Below are 8,967 nucleotides of genomic sequence, written 5' to 3' on the forward strand. Positions count from 1 at the left end.
GTGTGTATTTACATTGAAAAATTGTATAATAATCGTGTGTTGTTATGTAAGATTACAAATTGGTAATTGTTATTAGTTATAATTTTCATTTCATTGAACATTTATTTAGGAATTGTCTTCTGCACTTAAAGAACATTGAATGTTCGCGTTTACATTCAAAATTAAGCATTTTTTTAAGGTAGATTTAATAATTTTAGTGAATTATGTTTGGATATTAATCATAACTTTTTCCTGAAACAGGTTTTTTCTAAGTAAATTCTTATTGGAATCAATGAATAAGTGACCAAAATATGCGTTTATTAGATATTAATGCCGGTTGCTCAACCGTCTGTTAATCGTCTTTATCTTCGGTGAAGTTGTTCGGCAATTAAATGTCAGTACGAGCGCCGTAAACTATTTGAAAGTATTACTGGAATATCCTATCGAAATGAGCGTTTTGCAACGATGATGCCGACAATAATAATGATGATAATGTAGAATGCAAATTAGCTCTAGATGCACTTTTACAATTGGATAATTTCAACGCGGTTACACACTCATACAGCGCATGCAATTTATGTAACGAATTCCGCATGGTCTAATGGTTTATTTACGGTGCTCGAACGCTCTCCTCTCGGACCTTCGTTTTCTCTTTCGTTTGCGGCCCTAAAAGAAGAATTACCGGTTGTTCTCCGGCAAACAGAACGTGGGCGTTCTCTGAACAGGGTGAAAGTTGAGAGATCCGTTTTTTTTTTGGACGTTATTCAAGAGACGCTAGCAGTTGCGTAACAGAAATCGGAAGAAAGCCGCGATTCGATAAGCGGATCACCTAAATTCCGCCTCATTTTTTAGTCATTACAATTCTACAAGAATTATGTAAATTTAACGTTCTCGATATCGAAAAACGTTTACTTTATTTCTATTTTTTTTTACATAACAGTAATAGTAATTGTGTTTGTTTTTTAAATAATCTTGCACGGAGATTTGAACAATCGGGGCTTTGCCGCAGAAACTAATTTACTTTGTTTTCTGGTGGAGACGTTTGGATTTGCGCTCAACTTTTGAAGAAGTTCTCCCCCACAACGTCGAAGCACAAAGCGAAATATCGAATGCCTCTCGTACCCAATTATCATCAACGAAAACTTAACCTTTTCGGTGAACCGCACACAATATACCGTTCGCTAATTATAGTTCGTACGCTCGCTTTAATTGAAATAGTTTATTTAGTTCAAATAATTGCGAAATTAATACTGCATATTTGCGATTTCTGTAAATTGTTTGCTTAGATTTAATTATATTTGAAAGATCTTGGCTGGAAAAGTCTTAATCTTTCCATCCTTGTCCATTAGCTTATATTAATTCGAATTTGTCACTAGTTGACATCTTTGTGAAAGAAGTATCGATCAATATGTGAAATGTTCTTAATATTTACATCCTCATAGTATTCTAATTCGTGCACTTGCTTATATTAGTTTCAATTCGTAATTAGTTACCAACTATTAATCTTTGTAAATGAAACATTGATCAATTGTGTCCAATATGTTTTGGTTGGAAAATTTGTAAAAATCTCATTTTTTTTTCATCCTCATCGAATTCTAATTTGGATTCCCAAATTAATTCGTGCATTTGCATCTATTGGTTCCAATTTGTAATTATTTAACAACTATTAATCTTCGTAAAAGTAATATGAAGGTGTTGTGTCAAATGGGTGGAGGTGTTGTGTCCAATATGTGTTTGAAAGGAGAAAAAAAAAATGTAAAATTTCTATTTGAATGCCAAGCACGTTCGTGCAATTGAAATAGTTTAGTTCCATTAAATACGAGCCAAGTTTAATTAATAGCAATTAATTAATTTACAATTAACAATTCGCTAAATTAACAATTAGTTCTGGGACAGGTAGTGTAGTTGCATTCGACAGGATTGATTTAATAAACTGAATGGATTATTTTGGTTTTGTTTAATAATAATAAAAAAAAAGGATTAGTTAGGACACATTTCATTCCTCATCACTGTTATTATTATTATTATTACTCAGTTTTTAAAATTAATTGAGAATTAGTTGCGTTTCTTCATATACGCAATATTCAATAATTTCTTTCGTAATCAACAATTAGCAAATGTGAAGAAATTGATTGTGCAAAAAAAACTTATTCCAAGAACTTTAATCCATAAGTATTCATTAATACAAAAATTACTTTGTTTCATTTGTAGTAATGTTTCTGGTATTTAATTGGATTTAATTATATGTTGATGGCATTAAAGCAAATGCAATTTTCAGCTTCCTCAATTCTCGCCGATCAAAAGAAGTTGTTGCGTTATGCAATTCAGAAAACGCAGCAGCATCCAATAAATCTTTCCTTAGTCATTGCCGCTCAATTATCTTTAACACGCTTCCACTAATTGGCAGTGAATTTGATCGTTTTTGAGTGTATATTTATAATAGTTTTTTTTTTGTTGAGTCATTATGGTTTAATTTATATAATATAATTATGTGTTAGAGATTAATAGTTTAATAATTAGATTATTTCGATACTTCATTAATTATAATACAAATGAAAGAATTTGTGTTGATTGATAATAAGGAGACTTGGTTGAATTATTTAGCTTGATTATTGTTAATAATTAGTTGCTGCGTTTCATAATGATTTCAGTGAATAGTTATGATCAAGTAGGCTCATTGTTATTGCTTCGTGCAGATGTTCGATTTGCTCTTTGTTGCAATGATGAAAAGATGTAACTGTTAATTTAACATTCAAGTTTAATTGTCATTTCAATTTGATTTTGTTTTTTTCTTCATCTCATGGCACACTAAAGTTCCACAGCACACTTTGTATTTTGTTACAATTATACATGTTACTTCTTTGGAATTAGTTGTATTCTAATTGCGAAATTATATAATGTTTGATTAAGTGGTTGAAGGTGTTCTTACCAATGGAAAGCAGCAGCAACAAAGGTAATGTTGATGGTAATCTGGCCATTATGATTATGATGATGTCCTCAGATTTGTGAGTTTAAGACGCACCGGAATAACGTTTTTCGCACTCTCTGACTCGTCTCTAAAACTAACTGATTGATGATAAAGACGGTGCGTGTAACTTCTCTCGTTGTAACCTTACATGGTATGTATGCACCCTCCTGCTTGTACACTGAATGCCGTGGATTGAGCGCGGCCAACTAAAGCAAAATACATGGATGCAAAGAAGGAAAGTGAACGTCCCTGCCATAAATCGCGTCTCCCTCCTTCTTTTTTTCTTCTTTTGTAAAACGTTCTGTTTACATTCTTCTTTTTCGGGCAATGTCAATGATGGTACTCGGTTCTCCTTCAGAAGGACGCCCGAAGATGAACCTCGTTTCCTCGTTTCGTAACGGCAATCGATTTCGTCGCACATCCTATACGAAATGAGTAGATCATCTTTGAAATGATGATCGGAAATTGGGTTAAGTAACGTTATGGTTTACACTTTCGTTACTTAACTTTGATTTATAATGCACGCACGTCACACTGGACAAGCATCTCGTGTAATTAATTACCGAAGGAATTTCGTCCTTTCCTTCAGACAACATTCACTTAACTACTCTAATATTTGGTACATTGTTTGCTACTAATATTAACAATTTTTACTTATGATATTTCGTAATTTACTGCAGCTGGAATTAACAGTTTTCACTTGATTAATTTATTATATTAATTATGTAATAACTTGGTGAAGGTTTCATTTAATTCCCGTTCAATTAATTTACATGTACGTTATTTAATGCGGCGTTAATCGTCCTTAGCATTAGAAAGATAAAATTTCATTTTTTTCTTCTCCTCCACTCTTGCTTCCTGATAGCTAATGCCAACCAATTTCCTTTTTTTTTATCCATTTCAATGTCTAATTGCATTATAATTTTGCGCAGTTTACATCAATTAGTTATCTATATATCTCAATAGAATGATAATGTTTTTTGGTTGCACCTACGTTGCAATGCCTCCTACATTTTTTTTAATTACAACATCTATTTTTATAAACAATTGTTTTATAAGTTTAATTACATGACTAGTTAGATTTTTTTTAAATAAAAATATTTTTTTATTGTATTGTAGATCAACGTTTCTCAACTTGTGATTCGCGACAAATGTTTAATGAGAATGTATAGCTAAAATGACAGCTGTCACTTTACGTTAGGTGTAGCTGTCATTTCGAGTATTGTAAATGTTCAATGAAAATGTGTAGCTGTCACTTTAAGTTAGGTGACAGCTGTCATTACGTGTCTAAGCGATTTTATGTTTAAACAATTGAACCGCAGTACGACTACGAACGAAAATATATTGAGTTGCGCATCTTAAAGATTGAGAAACGCTGTTTTAGATGTTACTTGCAAATATAGTTGTTAGATTCTAAAGATATTTCCAAAATTTTGATATCGTTGTTAATTTAAATATTTATAGATCAAAGTAAATTTCACGGTAATTAACAAATGCCCAAATATGTCAATTTACGTTAGGTGACAGCTGTCATTTCGAGTATTGTAGATCAACGTTTCTCAACTTGTGGTTCGCAAAAAATGTTCAATGAGAATGTATAGCTAAAATGACAGCTGTCACTTTACTTTAGGTGACAGCTGTCATTTCGAGTATTGTAAATGTTCAATGAAAATGTGTAGCTGTCAGCTGTCACTTTAAGTTAGGTGACAGCTGTCATTTCGTGTCAATACGATTTTATGTTGTAAATAATTGAACCTCAGTACGACTAGGAACGAAAATATATTGGTTTGCGCGTCAAAAAGATTGAGAAACGCTGTTTTAGATGTTACTTGCAAATATAGTTGTTAGATTCTAAAGAGATTTCCAAAATTGTGATATCGTTGTTAATTTAAATATTAATAGATCAAAGTAAATTTCACGGCAATTAACAAATGCAGAAATATGTCACTTTACGTTAGGTGACAGCTGTCATTTCGAGTATTGTAGATCAGCGTTTCTCAACTTGTGGTTCGCGACAAATGTTCAATGAAAATGTATAGCTGAAATGACAGCTGTCACTTTACGTTAGGTGATAGCTGTCATTTCGAGTATTGTAAATGTTCAATGAAAATGTATAGCTGTCAGCTGTCACTTTACGTTAGGTGACAGCTGTCATTTCGAGTATTGTAAATGTTCAATGAAAATGTGTAGCTGTCAGCTGTCACTTTAAGTTAGGTGACAGCTGTCATTTCGTGTCAAAGCGATTTTATGTTGTAAACAATTGAACCGCAGTACGACTACGAACGAAAATATATTGGGTTGCGCGTCAGAAACATTGAGAAACGCTGTTTCAGATGATACTTGCAAACATAGGTTTTATATTCTAAAGAGATTTCAAAAAATTTTGATATTTTGTTGTTAATTTAAATATTAATAGATCAAAGTAAATTTCACGGTAATTAACAAATGCAGAAATATGTCACTTTACGTTAGGTGACAGCTGTCATTTCGAGTATTGTAGATCAGCGTTTCTCAACTTGTGGTTGAATTTTCAATAAAATGTATAGCTAAAATGACAGCTGTCACTTTACGTTAGGTGACAGTTTTACGTTAGGTGACAGCTTTCATTTCGAGTATTATAAATGTTCAATGAAAATGTGTAGCTGTCAGCTGTCACTTTACGTTAGGTGACGGCTGTCATTTCGTGTCAAAGCGATTTTATGTTGTAAACAATTGAATTTTGAATTCATTATTAATTTAAATAATAATAGATCAAAGTAAGTTTCATGGTAATTAACAAATGCAGAAATATCAAGTTTATAATCTGTACATTTCGAAAAACTTAATTCCTAATACTTCTACACGGATCTAAAGGTAAGAAATGAATTCAATTTTAAAGTGATTTATTGTATTTAGTTTATATACATACATCTAGTTGTTAACGCTCCCATTTGAAATAACAAATAAACGTGAGTTGATTTAGAAAGGTTCAATTTTTTGTTAGGTCTTTAAGTCGAGTCGATTAAGGATATCCTAGAGAGACGTGACTAATATTGAAATATCCTTTTAGTCTCTTCGAATTCGCGAGTTCGCAAGAAGTCTGGAGGAGAGCTTTCTAAAGTGATTTGCTAGCATTTAGTGTCACGTGGAAAGTCCTCTAGCCTCGAGGAAAATTGAGAAAATTTGCCCGCACAATATGGAGCAAGCAGCAGCAGCAGTAGGAGAGACGTTCTTTTTTTCTTACAGCGAAATTCTTCAATTTGCATTTTTAATTGCAGTAGTTTCGATTTCTAAAACCCGAACGGAATTCGCGCGCGTTGCATAAACGATTCGATTCGAGATTACAATGACGATAATCGAAGTTCAATTTAGTTGTTTTACATGTGCTTTCTAAATGAGACCTCCCAGAAGATTCTGTTTGTTTTTACTGCAGAAGAATCTGCGTAGTTCTTATTTTGTGAATCTGTGAATTTTTGATCTGGTTTAAGGGTTTGGTAGATTGTTGAATGGGAAACTGGGAGAGCGATGATAAATTGTTTGCTGCACGCTGACCTCCATTTAGCTAAGACATTATCATCGCATTCTCGAAGAGAGAAACCTCCTCCGACACCTGTGACATCTGGTCCCCGAAGACTTACTTTCATCCATACCATCATCATCATCATCATTATTATCAACATAATCTCCTCGCCGATAAGTGTAATTTACATAGACGACTCGAAATAGAAACTGAGCGCGATTTTATTACCATTTATTGATCGAAGCCTACGTGATCTGTTGTTTACCTCTCCTCATCCTCGTGTCGATTCAAGGCTGATCCGAGTGTGCGAAATCAAATGAAAGAATTCCCAATTATCCACCAACAATCATCGGATTATTTCGACGGCGACGGTTTGCGTTTCATCAGTTTGTTCACATTTTCAATTACGCACAGATTGAATGGTTTTTATATTTTCATGTATTTTTTTTTCTATACTTTCCAATTTAGAAAGAAAACGTGGAACGTCCCCACAATCTAAGCACTTTACTTTAGTAATTCACACATTAATAACGAAAAAGTTTCTACGAGGAATTAATTGCAAATTTTCATTTATTTATTAGCTTAAAACTTTCAATTACAATACTTTTATAGGTTTTATATAATCGAAAGTGTTAAATATTTTACGAAACAATAAGTTACGCAATAAATTTTGCAAGTGGATAATTTTTCTATCGATAAATCATTAATTTACTTATTTGTAAATAATCGTCTCGTATAATATTTCAATATATTTATTTACTTATGTAAACGAAAATTTATTTGTAATTTTATTTGAATTTTGGAATTCTGGAACTATTGGCAAATTCCCATTCATGGATATTCCGTTTTTTTTTATTTTCATTCTTTCGAAATTTCGGTAGTTTTCTCTTATTTTTTTGTTGTATCTATTATACTTTATATACATTCTACTTATAAACCCACATGCATTGTAGTAAGGTTTTATTCATGAGTTTCTGAAGTATTTTAGAAAATTTGAATAAATTTGTTTAAGGAATTTGTAATAAAATTATATAATAAGGTCATAAATCTAGAAGATCTACAATCGAATATATAATTTTTTTTATAGAATCAGACTGAACTGTAATAATTTCAGAGTTTTCAGTTAACTTTGAGAATTATCTTTTGTTAATTAAGAAAATTTTGTAATTTCATATTTTTAATCAATATTTACTGTATTTCTTCCATAATTACCTGAAATTCTTCATTATTAAGTCTTCATTAAATAATTGTCTAAAAGATCTATAATAAAATTCAGACTGAACTGTAATAATTTCAGCGTTTTCAGTTAACTTTGAGAATTAAGAAAAATTTGTAATTTCATATTTTTAATCAAAATTTACTGTATTTCTTCTATAATTACCAGAAAATCATCAGAAGAATTGTAGAAACAGGCTGAACTATAATAATTTCAGCGTTTTCAGTTAACTTTGAGAATTATCTTTGTTAATTAAGAAAATTCATCAAGTTTTAACAGTACACTAATTTTTCAATATTTTTAATCAATATTTACTGTATTTCTTCTATAATTACCAGAAAATCTTCATTAATAAGTCTTCTTTAAGATTTGTTTAGAAGATCTATAATCAAATATATTTCTTGTAGAATCTGACTGAAATATAACAATTTCAGCGTTTTTAGTTAACTTTGAGAATTATCTTTTGTTAATTAAGAAAATTTTGTAATTTCATTAAGTTTTAATAGTTCAATAATATTTCAATATTTACTGCATATATTCTGTAATTACCAGAAAATCATCATTATTAAGTCTTCATTAAATAATTGTCTGAAATTCAGACTGAACTGTAATAATTTCAGCACTTTCATTAAACTTTGAGAATGACCTTTGTTAATTAAGAAAATGTTGTAATTTCATATTTTTAATCAATATTTACTGTATTTCTTCTATAATTACCAGAAAATCTTCATTAATAAGTCTTCTTTAAGACTTGTCTAGAAGATCTACAATCAAATATATTTCTTGTAGAATCAGACTGAACTGTAATAATTTCAGAGTTTTCAGTTAACTTTGAGAATGATCTTTGTTAATTAAGAAAATTTTATAACTTCATATTTTTAATCAAAATTTACTGTATTTCTTCTATAATTACCAGAAAAGCTTCATTAATAAGTCTTTTGTAAAACTTGTTCAGAAGATTTGTAGAAACAGACTGAACTATAATAATTTCAGCATTTTCAGTTAACTTTGAGAATTACCTTTGTTAACATTTGTTTTTTTATTGATTTAATAATAATTTCGAGGCATTCAGCTAAATTACAGAATCGTCTTTCAATAAATTCAATGTTAAAAAAATATATATTTTTTATATTCTTAATTAGTTGAAGACATCACAATTACTTGATAATCTATATTCATTTTTAGTTGCTAGCGTAATCAATAACATTTATCTTCTTCCTAACAACACTCATCTTGACCATAACAACTTTAAAGTATCCATACCAACAAGGATAACGACTGTAACAATAAAGAAGCGTCCATAAC

The sequence above is a fragment of the Nicrophorus vespilloides genome, unplaced genomic scaffold, assembly GCF_001412225.1.
Source record: "Nicrophorus vespilloides isolate i.1.1-1 unplaced genomic scaffold, Nicve_v1.0, whole genome shotgun sequence".
NCBI lineage: Eukaryota > Metazoa > Arthropoda > Insecta > Coleoptera > Silphidae > Nicrophorus > Nicrophorus vespilloides.